Below are 23,570 nucleotides of genomic sequence, written 5' to 3' on the forward strand. Positions count from 1 at the left end.
CCCAAGACCATGGGGAAAATGTCTCCAGGCCATGCCAAAGACCTTCACGGCAGCCCCTCCCATCACAGGCCCAGAGGCCCAGGAGGAAAAAATGCTTTCATGGACCAGGCCCAGGGTTCCTGTGCTGTGTGCAGTCTAGTGACTTGGCACACTGTGTTCCAGCTGCTCCAGCCATGGCTGAAAGGGTCCAATGTAGAGCTTGGGCCATGGCTTCAGAGGGTAGAAGCTCCGAGCCTTGGCAGCTTCCATGTAGTGTTGAGCCTGTGGGTGCATAGAAGTCAATAATTGAGGTTTGAGAACCTCCATCTAGATTTCAGAAGATGTAAGGAAATGCCTGGATGTCCAGGCAAAAGTTTGCTACAGGGGCTGTGCCCTCATGGAGAACCTCTGCTAGGGCAGTGCAAAAGGAAAATGTGGGATGGGATCCCCCATACAGAGTCCCTACTGGAGCACTGCCTAGTGTAGCTGTGAGAAGAGGGCCACCATTCTCCAGACCCCAGAATGGTAGATCGACTGACAGCTTGTACCATGTGCCTAGAAAAGCCACAGACACTCAACGTCAGCCCATGAAAGCAGCTGGGAGGGAGGCTGTACCCTACAAAGCCACAGAGGTAGAGCTGCCCAAGACCATTGGAATCCAACTCTTGCATCAGAGTGACCTGGATGTGAAACCTGGAGTCAAAAAAGATCATTTTGGAGCTTTAAAATTTGACTGCCCCACTGGATTTTGGACTTGCACGGGCCCTGTAACCCCTTCATTTTGGCCAGTTTCTCCCATTTGCAATGACTGTATTTACACAATACCTGCACCCCTATTGTATCTAGGAAGTAACTAGCTTGCTTTTGATTTTACAGGCTCATAGGCAGAAGGGACTTGCCTTGTCTCAGATGAGACGTTGGATTGTGGACTGTTGGATTAATGCTGAAATGAGTTAAGACTTTGGGGGACTGTTGGGAAGGAACGATTGGTTTCTTGAAATGTGAGGACATGAAATTTGGAGGGGCCAGGGGTGGAATGATATGGTTTGGCTGTGTCCCCACCAAAATCTCAACTTGAAATGTATCTTGCAGAATTCCCGTGTGTTGTGGGAGGGACCCAGGGGTAGGTAATGGAATCATGGGGCTAGTCTTTCCCATGCTATTCTCGTGATAGTGAATAAGTCTCACTAGATCACCCCTAATAAACTGAGTTTATTAGGGGTTTCTGCTTTTGCTTCTTTCTCATTCTTTCTTGCTGCCACCCTGTAAGAAGCACCTTTCACCTTCCACCATGATTCTGAGGCTTCCCTAGCCATGTGGAACTGTAAGTCCAATTAAACCTCTTTTTCTTCCCAGTCTTGGGTATGTCTTTATCAGCAGCATGAAAACAGACTAATACAGTCCCTCTCACCCAGGAAGGGGCTGGGCTGAGCCTGGAGAAAGACACGGAGGTGCTAAGTGTCCAGGCATTTAGGCAAGTAGGCCTGGGCTCTTACGAATGCATCCATCCATCCACCCACCCACCGATTCATCCACATCCATCCATCCATCCATCCATCCATCCATCCATCCATCCACTGCTCTATCCATCCATCCATCCATCCATCCATCCATCCATCCATCCATCCATCCATCCATTCATCCATCCACTTATCCATCCATCCATTTGCTGGAAATGGAACAAGTGCCCACATTCTGCTGCTCTGAAGCTGATTGACCTGTAGGCTTCCTCCCTAAGACTGATGGTCATATGAGAACCAAATATTAACAGGCTGTGACAAAGCTCTTCAAGCTCTATTGCACGTTACCTGTGAGAAGTTGTTTCTGCTCTACCTGCATTATAAAGCAGTAAGAGATTTCTGAGACTTCAAAGGGAATTCATTGTATAGAAAGCTCAGAGCTGCAACTGTAGCCCAGATCTACGTAGCAAGAATGAGCCCATGGCACCCATTGCCTTAGGCAAAATCTGATTTCCCCATCTCTTTATTTTCCTCTTTATTCTGACTTCCTCATCCACATATAGGTTATTGTCTTTTGTTAACTTATATGTTTTAAGTCTCCTCAGATCCTTTTTTGGAATCAAGTTGAATCATAAAAGAAAAAAAAATGATTGAATTAAACTAATGCAGATGAAATAAGGAGGGTATTTATTTCAGGAACTGAGCTGAGCTCCCAAACTGGGAGTTCAACCATTCTCTGTCACCCCCACCCATGATCCTGGGGATATGATTGCTATCAAATGAAAGATTGACTCTTTCTAACATTCTTTCTGCCCAAGGAATGGCAGCACTTCAATTAGCACCTAACAGTACTGGTTTTGGGCATCTGATGGAGAGCCCCTAGCTTAGTGTTCTCATTGTAAAATTGGGATTATACTTGCTCCTAGCCTGCAAAACTGTTCAGAGGATTAGTTGACCTCTGCATGTAGTAAGGGCTCAGTTATGGTCAGCTGTTATTCCTGGTAGATTTCAGTGATGCTTGACTTAAACAGAGGTCCAGTCTTGGCACTAGAGCCAATATGGACCCACTGAGCAACTCTTTCTACCTTTCTCTCAAGCTTTGAGTCTAGAGTAGAAACTTTGAGAACACAGAGGCTTGCACGGCCAATAATCATTTGTTCAATTGATTCTAGATATTTAATGGTAATAACCTCCTCCCTCCCCAGTTAAGGCTGGGTGAGGCATGCAGTGGTTAGTCTTCTCTGCCAAGCCCTTGGGGTACACATGATTCCTGTCTTCAAGGCACTTAGTGTCTCCAGGAAAGACTAACCAACCACAGCACCAGGATGAATGAACTGGTGATGGCTCCATCTTGCCTTTAGACCTTTGCCTATGCTGTTCCCTTACATGTAATACTTTTCCTTTCCTTCACCTCCCTTCACCTGCTCTTCTTCCATCTCTACCTCTCTCTCTCCCCTCTGTGGAAGGTGTTCATTGTGTTTCTACAGACTCATTCTTGATGTATTTTGTATTCCTTTTTCTTCCTCCCCTCCTTCCTCTCTTTTTCAATTTTCAACTCTCAATTTCAAGTTTTGTTTCAATTTTTTTATTTGGAATTGGTTACTGTCTTTCTAGTAGTAAGATAGATGGCTAAAATATGCCTGCAGCTTATCTTTAATTAACACATCTCACAGTGTTATTTGCTTTCAAAAAGGCCTGCACTGGTGTACCAGGCAGAATCATGCCACCTAGAGATGTCTGTGACCCAATCCCCTGAACCTGTGAATAGGTACATTTATGACAAAAGTAATTTTGCAGATGAGATTAAATTAAGGATCTTAAAATAGGGAGATGATCTTGGATTATTCAGGTGGGCCCAACGTAATCACAAGGGCCCTTAAAGATGGGAAAAGAAGGCAGAAGAATGAGAGAAGGAAATGAGACCATGAAAGCAGAGGTCATAGTGATGCCAGTGATTGCAGCTGCGGGCCGCCAGCCAAGGAGCGTGCGCAGCCTCTAGAAACTGCGGAAGACAAGGAGATCGATTCTCCCTCTAGAGCCTCCAGGAGGAACGCAGCCCTGCTGACACCTAGATTTTCAACTCGTACCTCCAGAAAGTCATTAATTTGTATTGCTTCAAGTCATAAAGTTAGTGGTAATTTGTTGCAGTAGCAATAGGGAACCAATAGAGCTGGGTCCAAAAGAAAGGGAAGGAAACCTGTTTCTTACAGAAGTATTTCCGTTTTGTAATGTCAGTACAACTAGGTTTTATGGGAGTACTTGTGTGTGTGTGTGGGACTCACCCGTATGGCATATGGCTATCTTTTCTCCTCCAGATCATGGTTGACACAGGACAAGTTTCTCCAAAATAAATAAACACTGTCATTTCAATTGAACCTTTGTGTGGAGATAAGTTCACATCCCAAAGTGGACTTGGGCTGCAAACCCCTTCCTCTGAAAAACATCAAGGGCATCATTGTGTTCATGCACTAATAAGCACTGCAAGGCAGTGGATTTGCTTTTCTTGTGCTTTCTTTTCATAGTGGCATCTGCTGAGCTTCAGCTGGCATCTGGACATGAGAGGACATGATGGCAGATGAGAGGATCTGACACCCAAGGAAGGAGGCAGTGGTCTGAACAACATCTTACCACTTATGAACACACCTATGTTCATGCAGTGAAAGCATGAGTTCTGTTTATTTGAACAACAGAGCTCTGAACAGCCCCCAAGCAGCCCATTTGCTCTGCTGGAATGCAGAGCATGCTAGTGCAGAGAAGTCTTTGAGGTCAGAGCTGAATTTGAAAATTGCCTGCTGTTGATGGGTAACCAGGGTTGTTATTGTTTTTTCTTCAGCTGTAAAATGGGAGAATTGGGAGAGGTTCTGGTTTTGCACTGAGATAATGCATTGATGTGCACAGCACAGTCCCTGGATCAAAGTAAGCCATCAATACACAGTAGCTCTTGGGACTGCATTTAGCCTCCTGATCTAGCATAATAGTAAGAATAATAAAGAAGCAAGACTAGGGTTCTGTGGTCAGTTATCTTGTTTGAAGAATCTTTGCTGAAATGTTTCGAAAGGACATGACATATTTTTCTTCTTGGTTCCCTTTACACATGATGCTTCTCTTCCAAGCTGTGATTATGAAGTCTGTAATCTGAGTTCCCATCTCAAATCCTGCTCCATGAGTCTGTTTACTTCCCTGTCCCTCAAAAGCATTCTCAGCCCAGCCATACCCATTCATTAAAGACTTTAAGACTGACAATGAAAAGAGCCGAGCCATGAGTGGAGACAGTGTGCAAGAAGTAACTGCTTACTCCTTCCTTTGGGGCAAGGAGTACAATCAGCTGATGTGGCAGGAAGCCTGCAGTGTTGGGTTAAGTAGCAGTCAGATACATTTAAGTGGAACTGGCCCGTCTTCCAGCTGCAACCTCAGATGACAGCTATCCTAGCTCCACTTAGAAAGGCAGTGCCTCTTCTGCTCACCAGTGAGCTGCCTTCCCCAGAGCTCATAATGGCAAGGTGGAACAGAGCTGGTCCCCAGGCCTAGTAGAGCAAGAATAGGGCAGCCAGGGACCAATCATTCTGGTTTTCCTCTGAGCCAAGAGGGCTCCCCATTTCAAGGGCAGATGGTGGAAAATCTGAGAAAGAAGTTAGGATTGAGGGTGATAGCCACCTGCATGAGCCTACGTACAGTAAGAGCAGAAGATCCAACTGGAAAGGATGGTAGGAGCCATCTCCACTGCACCTTCTTCAAACTCCCCAGGGACACAAACTGAGAGCAGCTCTGTAACCAGTGTGGTTACAGAGCAGGCAGATCAGAGCCCAGCTGTGAGCAGACCCTTCTCTTTCTTCCCTGTCCTGAGAGCTGACCCATATGGTGTGGAAGGTGCATGCCAGCCGGAACAATGCATCTCCAACTTCAGAGTGTTGGAGAATCACTTGGAGATCCTGTTACAATGCAGATTGTGAGTCAATGGATCTGGAGTGGGGCCTGAGTCTCTGAATTTCTAAGATCTCAGGCAAGGCCATGCTGGTGGCCTGCCTTTGGGATTGCAATTAGCCTGATAACAGGCTAAAGAAAAATAAAAAATAAAGGATAATATAGAAACAAGATGAGGGTCTTGGAGGAGACTTTTCTATATGCTTCCATGATGTTCTGGGTGTCATATCTCTTGGCAGAGGTAATTTAGAGTGCTTCCACTTCCAAGTGACCTTTGGGGTCCCCCTCTGTGGGTACTTTGAAGAATTAACAGGGAACAGGACAGAGCTTGGAGATTTGGATGAGACTAACATTGAGTGCCTGCTTGGAACAGCAGCAAGAGCAAAGGCAAGGAGCTGGGACTAGGCAGAGTTTAGCTGAAGCAGTTGGGAGGGGCAGGTGAGGAGAGGGTGGTTAAGGGAGGAAAAAGTGGAAAATGGAGAAGTGAGGTCAGCAAGGAGCACTGGACACTGAGTCAAAGCTCTTACTCTCAGCAGCTTTAACACCTGGGGCAAGCTGACGCCTCTGAGCCTCGGTTTCTTTATGTATAAATGGGTAGTGTAACATTTAAGCCTCAGGATTGGGGTGAAGGTTAAATAAAGCAACAAATGTGAAAACATCCAGCAAACTACCTGACATGTAATAGTATCCAATATCCAATACATTTGAAATAACAAACCGGTAAGTAGGCTCAGGCTTTGCAGAGTCTTGACAGCCAAATAAAGGAGTTTGGCTTGTGCTGCCAAGAAGACAGTCACAGATTATTCCTAACTCTGCAACAAAGCAAGCTCCCCCTAGGGATCTCTGCTTAACTGCCTCTGAGTAATTCTGAGCACTTAAGTGGAACTCAAACAGATAAAATTATATAATTCAAAACCAGTCTTGAATGCAGACCCCTCACTAATCCCGATTAATCTTTTGCCTCCGTCTGAAATGGTATGATTCCACAGGCCCCTGGATTTCCTGGAGTAATCCACTATTCCTCTCTCCTCATCGACTCCAAGATGAGCAGCAGGTTGCATCGGACTGCATGTTAATAGGATGTCCCAGGGAAACAACACAACCCACGCCCAAATCCTGTCCAGGGCCTGGAGTACCAGGACCTTCCAAATCCCAAATCTGATGAAAAGAAATGACCCATTTTTCAAGGACCTTGCTAGAAGCCCTTAGAAAAAGGCTGCATTGAGAAAGAGCCCTTTCTAGGCAAACAAAGGAGGTCAAAGAAGCAGTGCTGCTGCCTATGCCAGGAAGGCTTTGTGGAGTCCTATGTCTACTCTCCTCCCCACTAACCCTTCCATCCTCACATGCTCCCTTGCACAGGCCTCAGCTAAGTAGAGCCTATGCAGCTTTTCATGACTTTCTTTTTTAAAAAAATAGTATTTAGCAATGGTTTAGGGCCCAGAAACTTAAACGTTTCCACTGAGCCATTATTTTCCTGCAGTATATGTTTTTAAAATAGATAGAAGCAAAGCTTGCATTTCACAAAAAGACAAGAGGAAACAGTAAATACACTTAGGATCAGTGCAGAGGAGTCTGTCTTCCTTTACTCTCCTTGAGAGAGGATCTTAGGTGGTGCTGGGCCAGATGATCAAGTGCTTCTCCCCCAAAACCAAAAGCTCTAGATGAGTTTGGGGGTTGAAGGGGCAGGTGAGACACATCAGAATCAGCTGTAGGTATTTTTTCTTTCCTAAGTAAATATCCCTTGCCCTAACTTCTCCCCTGGACCTTTCAAAAAACAGGCAGCAGTCCAGTGTAATGGCTAGAATGTGAGCCCTGGACACAGGCTATCTGGGCTCAATCCCAGCTCTGCAACTCACCAACTAGAGGCCTTCGGTAAGTTAACCAATGTATTAGTCCGTTTTCACGCGGCAGATAAAGATATACCCAAGACTGGGAAGAAAAAGAGGTTTAATGGACTTACAGTTCCACATGACTGAGGAGGCCTTACAATCATGGCGGAAGGCAAGGAGGACCAAGTCATGTCTTACATGGATGGCAGCAGGCAAAGAGAGAGCTTGTGCAGGGAAACTCCCATTTTTAAAACCATCAGATCTCATGAGATCCATTCACTATCATGAGAACAGTGCAGGAAAGACCCACCCCCATAATTCAATCCTCCCACCAGGCTCCTCTCACAACACATGGGAATTGTGGGAGCTACAATTCAAGATGAGTGGGGACACAGCCAAACCATATCAAACAACTTCAGTGCCTTAGTTTCTTCACCTGTAAAATAGGGGGATACAAGTGCCCATCTCATGAGGCTGCTACAAGTGTCAAAGGAGTTAATAGCCATGAAGTAGGTAGAGCATTGCCTGGCACAAAGCAAGATTCAATGATTTAATGCATCCCAAGTCACCAATATCTAATATGTCCCCAAACTCTCAATCCTAACTGCTCCTCTTGCAGTTCCCCATCCCCATAAATGACAACTCCATCCTTCCTGTTGCTTGGGTTCCAATCCTTGGAGTGATTTTTGACTCCTCCTTTTCACACTCTATATGCCATCCATTAACAAATCCTATCAACTCTAGTTTGAGCATATATTTAGCATCTGGCCATGTTTAAACGCACCACCACTGACCCCCCAGTCCAAGCCACTGTCATCTTTCATCCTGACTGTTGCAGTAGCCTCGTCCTACCCTCACCTCCAGGCCCACAATGTCTTCTTCTCACAGCCTCTAGAGTAATTCTTTAAAAACATTTAAGTCACACGATGTTTCTCCTCTGCTTAAAACCCTCCAAAGCCCCCTATCTCACTCACAGTAAAATCCAAAGTTCTTCTGGGCCCTAGAAAGTCCTATATGATACAGCCCCACTGCCTCTCTGATGCTATTGCCTACTTCTCTTCCCCTTGCTCCCTCTCCCCCAGACACAAACTCTTCCTTGCTGTTCTTTGAACATGCCCAGCATGCTCCTGCCTCAGGGCCTTTGCACATGTCATTCCCTCTGCCCAGAACACTCTTCCCTCAGAAACCTTATAGCTCCCTCCCTTCCTTCAGGCTCTACTCAAATGTCACCTCATCAGAAAGGCCGTCCTTGAACCTCCTATATGACACCTTCCATCACTTACTATACCCCTTTCTTTGCTTGAATTTCCTTTTGAGCCCTTATTACCAGTTAACATCATACACCTTTGTTCCTCTGCTTTTTTTCCTCTCTCCCTGCTTTAGATATGCTGCTGTAATATAGCAGCAGCCTAGTCCCTTTTCTCTTTTGCACTATTTCTTTTTCTTTTTTTTTGAGATTGAGTCTTGCTCTGTCACCCAGGCTGGAGTGCAGTGGCGTGATCTTGGCTCACTGCAACCTCTGCCTCCTGGGTTCAAGTGATTCTCCTGCCTCCACTTCCCAAGTAACTGGGACTACAGCTGCATGCCACCATGCCAGGGTAATTTTTGGTATGTTTAGTAGATATGGGGTTTCACTGTGTTAGCCAGGATTGTCTGGATCTCCTGACCTTGTGATCCACCTGCCTCGGCCTCCCAAAGTGCTGGGATTACAGACATGAACCACTGTGCCCGGCCCTCTTTTGCTCTATTTCTAGTCTCTAGAAACATGCCTGGCACATAGTAGGTGTTTACAACTATGAATATCTCCCTCCCTCCATTTCTGTCCCCCTCTAACACAGCTCCATGCTGCAGCCAGAAGAATCTGCTTACAATACAAATTTTAAATTTTATAATGCTCCTCTGTCACTCAAGAACTGCCAGTGGACTCCCCTGCTGCCCACAAGGCAAAGCTACTATGTGACATGGAAGTCCTTTTGTGGTCTGGTCGTACGTAACCTCAGCCCTCTCTGTTGCCATCAGTTAACCCTCTGCCCCTGGAGCAGAAATATGTCATTGCTCCCTGAGTAATTATCCTTTGCTCATGCTGGTCCCTCAACTTGGAATGCCCTTCCTCCCTTTCTCTATATATCAGACTCTCACTGTAGTGGGTTGAATGGTGGCCCCCTAAATGATATGTCCACCTGGAATCCATAAAAACGAACAAATTTGGAAAAAGGATCTTTGCAGGTGTAAAGTTAATGATCATGAGATGAGATTATCCTGGATTAGGGTGGCCCCTAAATCCAATAACAAATATCCTCAGAAGAGAAGAGAAGGGGAGAAGACAGAGAGGCGGGGGCCAGGCGAAGACAGGCAGAGATTGGAATGATGCTGCCACAGCCACGAGACACCTGGAGCCACCAGAGCTAGAAGAGGCAAGGAAGGACTTTCCTCTAGAGTCTGCCAAGAAAGTGTGGCTCTGCACATGCCTTGATTTTTAGATTTCTGGCCTCCAGAACTGTGAGAGAATAAATTTCTGTTGTCTTAAGTCACCATGTTTGTGGTAACCTGTTATTAGCCCCAGGAAACTAATATACTCTCCCTTCAAGACTTGCAGAGAAGCGGCGGGGCGTGGTGGCTCATGCCTGTCATCCTAGCACTTTGGGAGGCTGAAGCAGGCAGATCACAAGGTCAGGAGCTTGAGACCAGCCTGGCCAACATGGTGAAACCCCATCTCTACCAAAAATACAAAAATTAGCTGGGCATGGTGGCGTGCACCTGTAGTCCCAGCTACTCGGGAGGCTGAGGCAGGAAAATCACTTGAACCCAGGAGGCGGAGGTTGTAGTGAGCTGAGTTCATGCCACTGCATTCCAGCCTAGAGAACAGAGTGAGACTCCATCTCAAAATAATAATAATAATAAAAAAAGAACTTGTAGAGATGCACTCCTTTCCTCCCACCCCCACTGGGGGATCGTGTGTCCTTTTCATACTTGACGTCCCTGATTTCCTGGCCAAAGCTGATTGGACTGGGGATGAACACTTAGCCCAAGCTGTGCCAATCACAGGGATTGGAACCTGGGAGAACAGGACCATGGGGCACTGATGGGGCAGGTCATCTAGGTTCACAGCTGGGCAGTATAGGATTATGTGCAGAAAGGAAGCCGTGCAGAGAGGAGCAGGACAGACATTGGAAGCTCTGATGATTCTCTAGTTCCTGGAGGAGAAGCTCCTGCTCTTTGTTTCTAAAAGGTTCCCACTCCCACTTTTCCATGACCTGGCTTGAGCAAGTTTCTCTTCCTTGCAACCAAATCATCCCTAATCTAAAAACCGAGCTTTAATGTCACTTCATCTTTGACCCCATCACATGGAGAGAGGATCCTAGTCTATGGGCACCTCAGATCTGTGTCCCCACCAAGATTCACTGTCACTGATAGCAATGTTTGCATGCCAGTTTTCCCCCAAACTGAGCTCTTCAACCATGGATCAATCTTGTTCTGCCTGTTCCCATTTCCCCATTACCAGATGGGGTACCATGTCTGAGACCACAATGGATAAATAAATGAATAAAGGAAAAAATGTCACTCAGTTTTGCCCACAAGAAACTTATGGTCATGGTAGGAAGCCCAGACTGACACATATACCCAAGAGCACCATCCAAAAAGGACAAAGTAGAGGGCTGCTCTGAGTCCAGGAGGGGAGGCCGGAGGCCTAGTGTGGAGGCAAGGAAAGGGGAAATTGTAGAAGTGGTGGTGTGGGAGATGATCACTGGACCAGGCACAAGGCATGGTGGAGCAGGGAGGATGTTCCAAGTAGGGTGTAGGGGTGGTAGGGAGGAGGAAGCAGCAGCAATTGGGGCATGTGACAGAGATAGGGCCTGACTTTGAGCAGAAGTTTGCAGGCAGGAGCTCTGAAGGAAGGGATCACTGGGCCAGTCCTGGAGCTTTGGATAACTCATCCACCTAGCTGACACCCAGTCAGACACTGTGCCCAGAGCCAGGTGTACAGAGATGACAGCAGAATTCAAAGACCAGGCTGAAGCTCTTGAGAGAACAAGACTATCTGCTGTTCCAAGGAGCAGAACTAGTAATACAAGCAAAGCTTCTGTGGAGCACTTTACAGTTTAGAAAGTGCTTTCTCATGTATTAATGATTACAAAATCACGTGGTATAGTAGAAAAAGTGATGCTGCCACAGAAAGCCTGAGTTAAGATCTTGCCTCTACCATTTGGTGGCTACAAAACTTTCAGCTAAGAACCTCTTTGAGCTTCAATTCCTTCATCTGTAGGATAACACCAGCTAGTGTTTATTGAATACCTAGTATATGCCTACTATTATAATTGCTTTTGTGTGTATTAACTTATCTGATCTTCAAAAACAATCCTACAAAGTAGCTACTATTGTTATCTCCATTTTGCAGGTATGGAAGTTGAGGCTCAAGGAAGCTAAGAAACCTGCCCAAGTCACACAACTATTCAGCAGAGGAGGTGAGATTTGAACCCAGTTATTCTTGCTCCAGAGTCCATCTTCTTAGCCACAACGCTGTACTGTAGATGATGACAGCAGCCCCTATTCAAACGTTTTGGGGGATCAATAAGATTAATACACATGTAACTGGCTAGAGGTTATAGGTAAATATTGGCAACTGTTACAATTTTGTCCAATGCACACAATGTTAGAGCAGTTGGTTGCTTTAGCAGATGCTGTTGACATCCTGTCATATTCCCTTGGTTTAGCCTAGAGGTCATCCACAGACAGTGGGCATGTCCCTCTGCCTAGGGACATCCTGTCTCTGAGAGATTCTTGTGCATCAAACAGGGCAGGCCAGAAGTGCTGGGGTTCTCACATCCCAGGAGAAAACCACACCGAATGAGGCAGATGAGTTGGTGCATAAACATCCCAGCTTCTTTGTTCCTCCATGGGACAATTCTGAGGTAGGTCCAGCATAGTCCTTCGGAGGCCCCCTGTGGGACTGAGCCCAGCTGCCCATTACAGTAACCCACCCATTAGCACACCTTTTACTGGCTTTCTCCTCGCTGTCTCACTTCCCACTCCCTCACAGTGCTTCCTGGAATCGCTTCCCAAATAAACTACTTGCACTGAAATCCTTACCTCACAGTCTGTGTTGGAGGACCCAGACTAAGACAGGGATGCAATTTAGTTTGGAGAGAGAGAAAAGGAAGGGATATACCCATTGAGGCTTGAGATTTTTCTGGGCAGATACTGCCAGAAGAGCATCAGCCCTCATAGTGAAGGGAAACGTTCCCAGTAACTAGAAAAATGGATCAGCCTCCCTCGTGCTGTTTCTCAAACAGAATAGTCCCTTCACCCGCATTTCACCTGACACTTCAAAAAGATTGGCCATCAAGAGATTCTGGCAAGAGCCCTGATGCCTCTGGAGTAGATTACAGGAGCATTCCTTGAAACCCTAGGATGTGAGCATAAAATAAACACAAATAAGCTCCCCTTGTCTAAATAAACCGAGGTACAGTTTGATGAGGCAGTTTTCTTTTTCTCCCTACCCCTTCCACACTTCTCTCCTCAAAGGCCAGGCTTGTTTGCTTACTTATTTAATACTGAACCCTTTGTACCTTCAAAGAATGCCTTTGTGTCTGAGATGAAGTGGAGCATTTCTGCCTGCTGGACACAATTTTCCAAATGAACCTCCAAACACAGAGTAGCCCAGATTATTAACAATAAGACAACCTCGCAGTTTGGCCGAATGGATGAAACGAACAGGAGGTAAGAGGGAAAACATGAGAAAGGATGGATTTTCAGCAGGTTTTTCCAGCCAAGCCATTTGCAATTCCACTGGAAAGGATTCTCAGGGGGAAAGAAACCAAAGAACATGGTGAGAAAAAAAGCAAACTACTGGCTCAGCAGTGCGACATCTTCCCTTGACAAGTTGGTCATGAGGAAAGAGGGACAGGACGCATTGAAAAGGACCAAGGCTGGCCAGTATGATGGCACAGAGGGCTTTGTCACCTCTAAACGTGGGTGGCCTGGGCCACAGTCCTAGGCTGGGCTCAGAAGTGCCCCTGCCATTTCATCCATCATGGAAACTGCACAAACACTAAGTACAGAGCATTTGGCCAGACCCAGACATTTCAAATGAAGAGAAGCTTTCAGAGAACACAGTTGGAACCAAAAATCAACACAAGAATCACCAAACACACACACACACAGAGGCCATAAAAGAATGTATTATGCAGAGCCAACTAAAAAAACATCACAGGGGATATATGCATTGTGAAGCATCCCGTTCTCTAATGGGTCAAGTCCTTCCCATAAGAGGCTGGTCAGAAGCTTGGCAGTGGAGTCAAACTCCTTGGGAAGGAATCTCCCTAGCTCTGCCACATATGGACTGGGTGACCTCAGGCAAATTCCTTAATCTTTCTGTGTGCTTCCGTTTCCTCATCTGCAAAAGAGGGCTGATAATAATAATTATACTAACCTCAGAGCATTTTCTGTGAGGATTAAATGAATAAATACATATACCTCACCTAGAAGAGGGTCTGACATGCCCAACACACGTTAGCTCTGATCACTACATAACTTCAGCAGACAATAACTCATCAGCATTACAATAGCTTCCCAGGTACAATAGGATAAAAGTTAAAAAGACAAAGCAGCATAAAAGCAGGTCAGACTGAAAGAGAATTCCCTGAAGCTAGGAGACTATCCCACTTCAAACAAAGCTCAGTGACCATCTTACCTGTGTACAGTTTCCTCGGCTCACGGACGGCTGTTCGCTGCGGGTGCCACAGGTGCAGGGTGAGCTCTGAGGACCCCCTGGCACCCCCAGGTTCTCTTTGGCATGCTAGAAAGGTCTATTGGACTGCAGATCAGAAGTGTGGCTGAGGCTGGGGCACTGCCCTTGCAGAAGAGATGGCACACCCCCTCCCCTCTCCCCGCTCCCGAAAGCTGCTCTTCCATCTGGCTGTGCCTGTCACTGTCGGGGGCAGTGGCATCTGCCTCTGAACTGGTCAGTAGCTGGGGCCTGGCCCCCAGGGCAGCGGAAGGGCGTGCCATTGGCATGGTTCATAACTGGAGGCCAGTTCCCCTGCGGTCTCTCTGTGCAGAGAATGCTACGTCCCAGACCCACCTGCCCTTGAGAGCAGGGCCCCATCCCTGTCCTTAGCTCAAGACAGGGGCCCAGGATTTTCTTTATAGAGGTGAGAAATGGCCACGGCCATTCCTCCACTCATCGCAGGCAAACACACACACCCCAGTGAAACTCGCAGCTCTGCAGACATTCCTCATGCATCCCCAATCCTCCCCACCTCCTCCAGCTAAAATTGCCCACTTGTTTAGACTTCCGCAGCTTGGGAATGAAGCTGGAATTAAAACAGAGACAAAGGTCCACCATCAGTAATTATTTCTGAAGTAACAAGAAACTAATTGGGACTTACTGTTATTAAAAACCTATACAGCAGGCAGTAATTAAACTGCAGCTAACGAGAATTTCGGCACCAGGCTCTGCAGCCACCACATGGCTATTCTCCTCGTCCTGGGTGGAGGGGGTCTGTTGTTGGAGGAAATAAATGACTTCTTCATAGCCCTCCAAGAGATATTAGTCATATTGGAGATTTCTGCCCCAGGGAAGTCAGTGAGATGGGGCAGTGGGGCAAGACAAGGCACAAGTATGAGAAGCCCAGGAACACATGGAGGTTTCTAGATTGGCTGCTATTATCCTCTGGATGGTGACATCATGCCTCTGGGAAATGGCTGCGGGATACTGTCAAGTCAGTAGGAAAACAGCTGAATCGACTCTTTCATACATAGATTTATTGAGCACTTCTTACGTGTTAGGATCTCCGGGAGATGCATTTATCTACATTATTTCATTTACTCTTCCTAACAGCCTGAGGAAGGAGGTACCACTAGGCACTGTTTTACAGATGAGGAAACTTGGCTCAGAGAGACAAAGTCGCCTATGGAAACTCACCTGACTGCTGAGCAGAGTGAAGCCAGAGGTGGATCCAGAAGGAAGGAAAAACTTGGAGTCACATTCTTGTACGCAACACAGCAAAGAGAGGCAGTCGGTGGAGTCAGTGGGGCCAGCTAGGTGTGGCCACCTTCTAACCTCCTGATGAGTTGTTTAGCTACCAAAACATTCTGTGCCTCTGTTCCTGCATCTGTAGAGTGGGGATTAGTTATACCTACCTACTGGGTCTGCTGTAAAGACAAACAGCCTGCAGGTGAAGCGTTTAGCCCAGGGCTTGGTGCATGGTAAAAACTCAATAAAGGCCAGTTGTTATTCTAGGTGCTCTACAGACGCTCTCGGAAGTAGTGCTATCATTTGCTGAAACTCATTGTCTGAGCATGACAGAGGTTTTATAATAATGAAAGCTGTGGAAGTCTCAGCAAACAGTGTGTGTGCCTGTGTCCCTTGGGAAGGGGGCAGACAAACCCAGAGAGCTGGTTTTGCTCGGAGGCCACTGCCCTGGTGTCCGGGGCAGTGGGAGGCTGGCCAAGCTCCCAGACAGCCTGTCTCGGGCCTGGAGCACAGAGCCGTTGCCTCACCAGCTTGTAATGAACTGCGTCTCCATCCTGATTAGGGGAACAATCCTCACACAGAGAGACTCAGGGGAAGGAAATGACAATGTTGTGGGGACAGAGTATAACCTCACCTCCCAAGGAGGAGCTGGCTTCTGGGGAGCCGGTGAATTGAAGGTCACAGCCCAAGATGGTGCCCATCCCCAGGGAGGAGGCTGAGCAGATTCCACTGGGGCAAGTCTAGGATTTAAGAAACGTGCTAGGTCCAGCCAGGCCTCTGGATGCAAGCCTAGAAGGTAGCAGCTCATAGGCTCTGGTTTGCCAAAAAGGGCACACAAAGAAACCAACCTTCCCTGGGCACCTACCCCATATCATTCCCCGTGCCAGCCTTATGACATCAACATTGTCCTATAAAATAGAATTTTAGAGCACTGTCTTTTTCCAAAACCGTGAGTTGCAGCCCATTACTGGGTTATGAAAACAATTTAGTGGGTGACTAATACCATTTTTAAAATAACGTGATATAAAAAAAAAAAAAAAAAAAAAAAAAAACAGAAAATTTCAGAGTGTATTGCACGTGGTACAGATGAGTATTATTTTAGGAATCTTTAATTTATTTAGTGTCCGTGTGTTTGGGAGCTGAATTGTGATATAAAATATATTTTTTTACTGAGAATTATGGTCACAACTTCTCGAAAGAATGCAGGCTCCAGCCAGTCATAGTGGCTCATGCCTGTAATCCCAGCACTTTGGGAGACCAAGGCACGGGGACTGCTTGAGTCCAGGTGTTTGAGACCAGCCTGGGCAACATAGTGAGACCCCATCACTAAAAAAAAAATTTTTCTTTTTAATTAGCCGTCATGGTGGTGTGTGTTTGTGGTCCCAGCTACTCGGGAGGCTCTGTGGTGGGAGAATCACTTGAACTCGGGTGGTTGAGGCTGCAGTGAGTCATGGTCGTGCCATTGCACTCCAGCCTGGGCAACGGAGTGAGATCCTGTCTCAAAAAAAATAAAAAATAAAAAAAGAATGCAGGCTCTGAAATCAGACTGACTGGAGAACCTTGGTCAAGTTGTAAAACCCCTCTGTGTCTCAGTTGCCTCATCTATAAAATGGGGATAATAACAGAACATTTCATAGTGTTGTTACATGAAGTAAATGAGTTAATATTATAAAGTGCTTAAAGTGGTGTAGCAGACACCACTAGCATTCATCAATTTCCCCTCAGCCAACCCCAAAGCCCCATACAGATAGTTCAGTTCCTTGTATGTGCCAATGCCTTCCTGAGTCTTTCTCCTGAGGATGCTTCCTCATCATGGTTATAGGCTTAGCGCAAGCACAGGGCAGGTCAAAGGTGTGGTGGAATGAATGCCCCAGGAGTGACCCTCCACGAATGAGGACTGGAAGATGGTGGATAAACACCACAGTGGAGATTCTGAGGTGCATTTCTCAGTCTCTAAGAGGGTGCCCAGTGGGACTGAGCCCCCACTGCCCACCAAAATGACTCCTCCCCAGCTCACTTCCCTGCTCTCTCACATTGCTTCCTGGGATCCCCTCCCATATAAACTTGCACCTAAGTCCTTGTCTTGGTGTCTAATCCTAATTTTGATGAACTTAAGCAGATTCTGACACAAAGTAAGTGCTTGATAGATGTTAGTTATTATTAATCATGTTCATCTTGAGAGAGGATCTATGCAAGTGCTTTATGTGCAATATCTCATTTAATCCTCACACCAAGCCCATAAAGTAGAAACTGTGATTATCCCCGTTTTTCAGATAAGAAAACAGGCTTAGAAAAGTTAAGCACACTGCTCAGGTTTACATGGTTAGACAGGAAAGAGTTCCACTCTGAACCCATGAGTGTTACCAACGCCCCTGTTCTCCTCCTCTCCTCTCTGTTTAATCTATACAATCACCCTGCCAGCTAGCTGCTGTTGTCACTCCTATTTTACAGATATGGAGATAGAAAACCCAGAGAAATGATTTGCATTCAATTCCCACACTGTTCACTACCATGCTGGGACCAGCACCTGGTATCCTGACTCCTGTTCCTGTGCTTTCCATGACAGCAGCAGCAGCCTGCTTCCATGTGCCCCGGAAAGAGAACGCACAGGAGAAATCCCTTCTTAAAAAAAAAAAAAAAAAAAAAAAGGCCCTGAAGTAGAAACCAGCCAGCTACCATCAAACTTTGCAGCACAGGAGAAAGGTAGGATGCAGTTGAAAAGAGACACAATTTTCACAGACTTAATGAAACTTACAGAAACTTAATGAAACAGACAGATAGCAATCTGTTCTAGTGCTTTTGCCTCAACTCCTCAACCTGTCAAATGGGCTGATGGCCTGGTATGAAGTCCCTCTACTCATTGCTGGCCTTCACTTTCAGCTCCTCTTCCTTATCTCCAACAGCCCCACCATTCCACCAAAGTACCTTGAGGTACTATACCTTTGGTCTGAGCTCCATCTGCATGAAACTCACTGTGATGTGTCCCTGGAAACCTGCTGTGTGCCACACGCAGTGCTAACCTCTCAGTGCCCCAACTTCCTCATCTATTAAATTGGGATAATCCTAGTATCTTCTTCATGAGTTGTTATGAGGATTAATTGAACTAATTGTGCAAATCCCATAGCTGGCAAAGGACCCATATCTAGCATATATAAAGAATACTCAAAACTCCACATTAAAAAACAAACAATCCAGCCAGAAGATGGGTAAATGACATGTAGAGACATTTTACTGAAAAGAATATACAGATGGCCAATAAGCAGTGAAAAGATGTTCAACATCACTAGCTATTAGGGAGATGGAAAGTCAGACCATGATAAGATGTCACTACATACCTTTTAGAACAGATAAAATTAAAATAGTGGCAACACCAAATTCCAGCAAAGATGTAGAGACACTGAATCACTCATACATTGCTGGTGGGAATGTAAAATGGTACAGCCACTCTCAGAAACAGTTTTACTTCCTTCTTAAAACACTAAACATATACTAAACATGTAACTCAACAATGGCACCCCCAAGCATTTATCCTGGTGAGATGAAGACTTATATTCAAATAAAAATCTATACACAAATATTTATAGCTGCTTTATACGTCAAAGCCAAAAACTGGAAACAACCCAGATACTTTTCCTGGTTAAACCATGGTCTGTCAGTCATGTATCAGTGGTATATCAGTGTATATCAGTGGTATATTGGTGGCATATCCACGGAACAGAACTCACCAGGAACAGAGGAATGAACTATAGACAGACAACCTGAATGGATCTCAAAGCCAGTCTTAAAAGGTCACATACTTTGCCATTCCACTTAGATAACATTGTTGAAATGACAACATTTTGCAGATAGAAAACATATTAATAGTTGGTTGTCAGGGGCTGGGGGTGGCGGAAGGGAGAGGGGTGGGTATGACTCTGAAGGGGCTGAATAAGGGAGATCTTTGTGGAGATGGGGGAGTTCTGTATCTTGATTGTGGTGGTGATTGTGTAAGATTCTCACAAATTTACACAAGTGAGAAAAGGACACAGACACAGAACAATACTCACACAGTCAGTTGCCTGGTTCTGAAACTGTCCTATAGTTATGTAACGTGTAAACATTGGAGAAAACCAGGTGAAAGGGATCTCTCAGTTCTATCTTTACATGGGATCTCTCAGTACCATCTTTGCAACTTCCTGCAAATCTATCATTATTTCAAAATTTTAAAAAATGTTTTAAATGACCTACTTGTAAAGAGCAGAGCAGTGGCTAAATGAACACTTAGTCAATATCAGCTATCATTACTATTATTTTATTTTCATTATTACTTCATACAAGTCATCTTAGTTAATGCCCACAATAAACTTGTTATCACAAGTTTTTAAAAAATGCCCATTTTACAGGTGGAAACAGTGAAACTCAGACATATTAGATAGTCTAAGTTTGCATACCCAGAAAGACCTAGGAATTAAAAAGGCCAAGTTCATGGACTTCCCCCAAACATTCAAGTATGAAGACCAGTAAGATAAAAATCTTTGCCCACATCAAGCTTTATAACATATGGGAGCAATGACAAAAATATAATTCATATTCAAGTGGAATGTCACATACTGTGTAAGTTCTATGGGAGGACAGGGAATGGAGGAATAAAAAATTCTGAGGTGATCTAGGAAGGCTTCCTAGAGGAGGTGGCATTTGGAATTGTTTTGAGGATTGAGTAGGAGCTTAGTTGGTGTGGGAGAAGGCAGTGATGCAGGAAAGGATATTCCAGGCAAAGAGAACCTGATCATTAAGCAGTGGGAGTGCTTAGAGAACAGTGACAAGCCCGAGGTGGCTGAAGCAGCTGGCATGTGATCAGAGGAAGATGCAGATGAAGGACAAGCAGAGGATAGTCAATGAAGATGGGCACTGAATGAGCAACAAATCAATATTGAATCAATCAAAGGGATGAATATGGGCACCTCTATGTGGCCTACTTCAAGCTAGATTCAATCATGATCCAAACATATGTGGATGCTGGCCATGCAGATGCTATTCTGGGAGGGAAGATCAATAAGTATGATAGGTGTCAGGACTTAACTGTGGATTGGACTTGTTTCCTTAGCTTTCGCTCATTGTGGCCTCCATAGCCTGCCTTGGAAGCTGAATGGCCAATGTCTAAAGTGCATGTGCAATTCTAACAGTGTACACAACAAGCAGCCAGCCTTCTGTATATGCTGAAAAGCCAGGCAGAACTCTGCAGTGGGTCTTGGGGTCCCAGGAAGCAAAGAGATCTTCCATTTCAGGACCTCAAGATGAAGTTTCTCAGGGTCCTACCAAGGCTCAGCCCTAGTAGATCCTGAAGGCAAATCCCTACTTTTTGTGGATTATAGGGTCCCACAATGGTTGTTCTGGATGTTGGAATTTTATCTTTCAAGTCCTGATCCCTATCACACTTACACTAATTGATCTTTCCCCCTAGACAATAACATCCGCATGGTCAGGATCTACATCTGTTTGGGTCATCATTGAATCCAGCTTGAAGCAGGCCACATAGGGGTGCCCATACTCAGTTCCCTTTGATAGATCCAATATTGATTTTTTGGTCATCTGCTATTCTCAGATTAGAGGTGAGGAAATAAGACAGTTCCTAAGTAGAGAAGAGACACCCATGGCACACTGCACACAGGGCAATGACAGCGCCTGACCATCTCGAGAAAAAAGAATGAGAAACTATCCTGGACTGTGACGAAAGAAGGCAGTCACATCTGCATAGCTTATCCTAACAACTGTGAAGGTGATGCCCCATTCTCAAGGAGAATAGGCACTGTTGATCATGCCATCCCGAGATTGTTAATGGGGCTACATTGAGAAACAAGCTATGTTTCCATCACAGCAAACACATCACTGTGGTGACAATGAGACCTGTAACATTTCTGCTAAGGTCACGAGTGAAAATGGGATGCAACACAACTTCAACATTAGAAAAATATTAAAGAATAATACATTTGTGCTCATTAGCCAAAATAGCAATATGCTTTCCACAATTCAACTGCTAGGGCCCTAAAGTGAATTATTTGAAGAACTAGACCCTAAAGATTCTGGGTAGGAAGTTTTTAAAGTATTTCCAGTATGTCTGTATTCAAGTGGAGATAAAAGAAGCCCAACTAAGATGGACAGAACGACTGTGGATTAAGCATGAATCTCTAGACAGGCCTATCTTGAAGATAAATCTTGACTCAAGATTTGGAAGAACTAAGGTGACCCTGATGGACAGTGGAATGAATCACATGTAAAATTCCTTAAATAAAAATGTATTGACTTAAAGTAAAAACCATAATGGTGGTATTTGGTTGTTTGTGGGTTTTTGCAGTCAGGATTGTTACTCAAATACCTTCCTCACCTCTCCATATCTGCCTTGGTTTGCCTTTACCACACTGTCCCCCAGGGCCTGGTTCAGTTGATGCTTTTGGAAAATGGATTTTGAGCTATCAAAGAAAGCTCTTCCAGATATAAACTCAAGCGTCTGAAGCAAGAATTGGATTAAAAGGAGCAACTGAAAAGGACCTCAGAGATCCTCTGGGATAATTGCTTTCAATCTGGGTTTCCTGGAGCTTAAAGGTTCTGCAGAGGTGCCTGGGGTGCGGGGAGCTGGGAGGCAGGCCTGGGTAAGGGGGATGCTAAAGTGGCAAGGCTCAGAGTCTCCACCTTCCAACCAAAAGAGCTCAATGTGACCTTTTTCACCCACTGAAGTTCCAAATATGTTAGGAGAAAGGTTCCAAGGTTTAAGGTTTAAAACCCACTAAGCTAGTCCAACACCATCATCATGTCATAATTTTAAAAATAGCTGATTTTGAGTGTTTAGTGTGTGCCAGGCACCGCTATAAATGCTTTACATGCATTACCTCATCTAATCCTTGCAGCAACTCTAAAAGGTAGGTACTATTATTATCTCAGTTTTACAGAAGAGAAAATGTCAGCACAGTGGTTAAGTAATTTGACCAATGCTTGCAGATCACAAGTGAGGAAGCCTAGCTTGGGACCCACACACCTGGTTCCTGAGCCTGCACAATTCACCACTGCATGAGACTGAGACTGAGGAAACTGAGGCACAGAGAGAGGCAGGAACTTGCCCCAGGCCCTACGGTGAGCTCAGGGCTGAGCCCAGGCTGGAATCCTGCCTCCTGAGCATGCTTCTTCCTCCTGACATTCTCCTTCCCTCTCTCCTTCTCTACCCTACAGTGTGCCTTCTCGAACCAACTTACAGGTGGCTTTAAATAGACCATCCCTTGGTTATCAAGCATCTGTGCTCCCACACTGGGAGCAGCTGAAGGAGATGGAGCTGTGATGGCTGATCGGCTTCTGGGCCCCTGTTCTGACAGCTGCTGTGGCTCTCTCTTGGCCGGAGCCTCACTTCCCAATGGCTGCTCTAGATACGTAGAGGCCCTTCGCCATTTTCACGCTGTCTGTCTGTCTGTCTATCCAGGATCACCTACACATGCTCTTGCTATTGTGGATATGGATATGCCCTGTTCCTTTGACCATGTCATTCCCACTGCTGGGAATCCCTTTCCTGTTTTGTCAGCCTGGCATACTCCTCCTCAAATGTCCTTTTTCCAGGGCCCTGACCTTCCTGACCTCCCTTCCAAGGCAGAATCAACCACACCTTCCCCAGCACTCTCCACATCACAGCACAGATCACTCTGTATTGTAACCACTGATTGAATTTATTTCTTTGATTAAAAATCATGTAGGTGGTCCCATTTTTCCTTTGGTAAAATCAGGATAGCTCCTACAATCTGCCTCTGGTTAAGCTGGGAGATTTTTTTTTGTTTGGTTGGTTGGTCGGTTGTTTTTTTGTTTGCTTTTTTGTCTTCCTAAAATTCTGTCATTAAACTGATAAACTGTTTTGTAACCGATATCATCTTAGGATCCAAGAAACAGAGGACTTCTCTGTCTCTTTCTAGACTGTGAGCTCACCTGGGTTGAGGGCCATGATTCAATGTCTCTGGACCCCCAGCAGCCAGCACAGAGGAGGCACAGAGGAAGCACCAGGTATGGTGAGTCATGGTGCTCTGGGACTGGACGGTGCCCTCTGTGCCCAAATCTCTATGGGAGGCATCCCAGAGGCCTAGGAGAGTCCCTGCCATCTACCTATTGCCCATTGGGTTCACGAAACTACCTTATGATACGTGGAAAGAAACATGGGCAAGGACAGCAGGTTTCTTCCCCCCCCCCCCAACCTGGCACAAATGAGGCTGACCAAGCCCAGCAAGATTCCAAACCACATCATACCCCATGCTCTGACTCCTTTCTTTTTTCTTAGAGGTAGCTACAATCGTTGGCTAGTTCCTAGCAGTGAGCTCTCTCAAATTCTCTATTTGTAAGAGAATTTTCCAGCAGAACTTCCACCATTTTCTATCCTTTTTCATTCTGCCTCCAATGACC

The 23,570-nt window shown here is 45.5% G+C and overlaps 1 protein-coding gene and 1 non-coding gene across 3 annotated transcripts in view; one reads left to right on the forward strand and one right to left on the reverse strand.

The window, feature by feature from the left end:
• NAV2 (neuron navigator 2) overlaps window positions 1-23,570 on the reverse strand; it is a 767,244-nt gene that overhangs the window by 499,848 nt on the left and 243,826 nt on the right. The window lies entirely within an intron of this gene.
• Window positions 20,924-21,058, forward strand: LOC123568936 (small nucleolar RNA SNORA1). Its single transcript, XR_006692487.1, has one exon. It is a non-coding gene; the product is annotated as a small nucleolar RNA SNORA1 (small nucleolar RNA).

The sequence above is a fragment of the Macaca fascicularis genome, chromosome 14 (genome assembly GCF_037993035.2).
Source record: "Macaca fascicularis isolate 582-1 chromosome 14, T2T-MFA8v1.1".
NCBI classification, from domain to species: domain Eukaryota; kingdom Metazoa; phylum Chordata; class Mammalia; order Primates; family Cercopithecidae; genus Macaca; species Macaca fascicularis.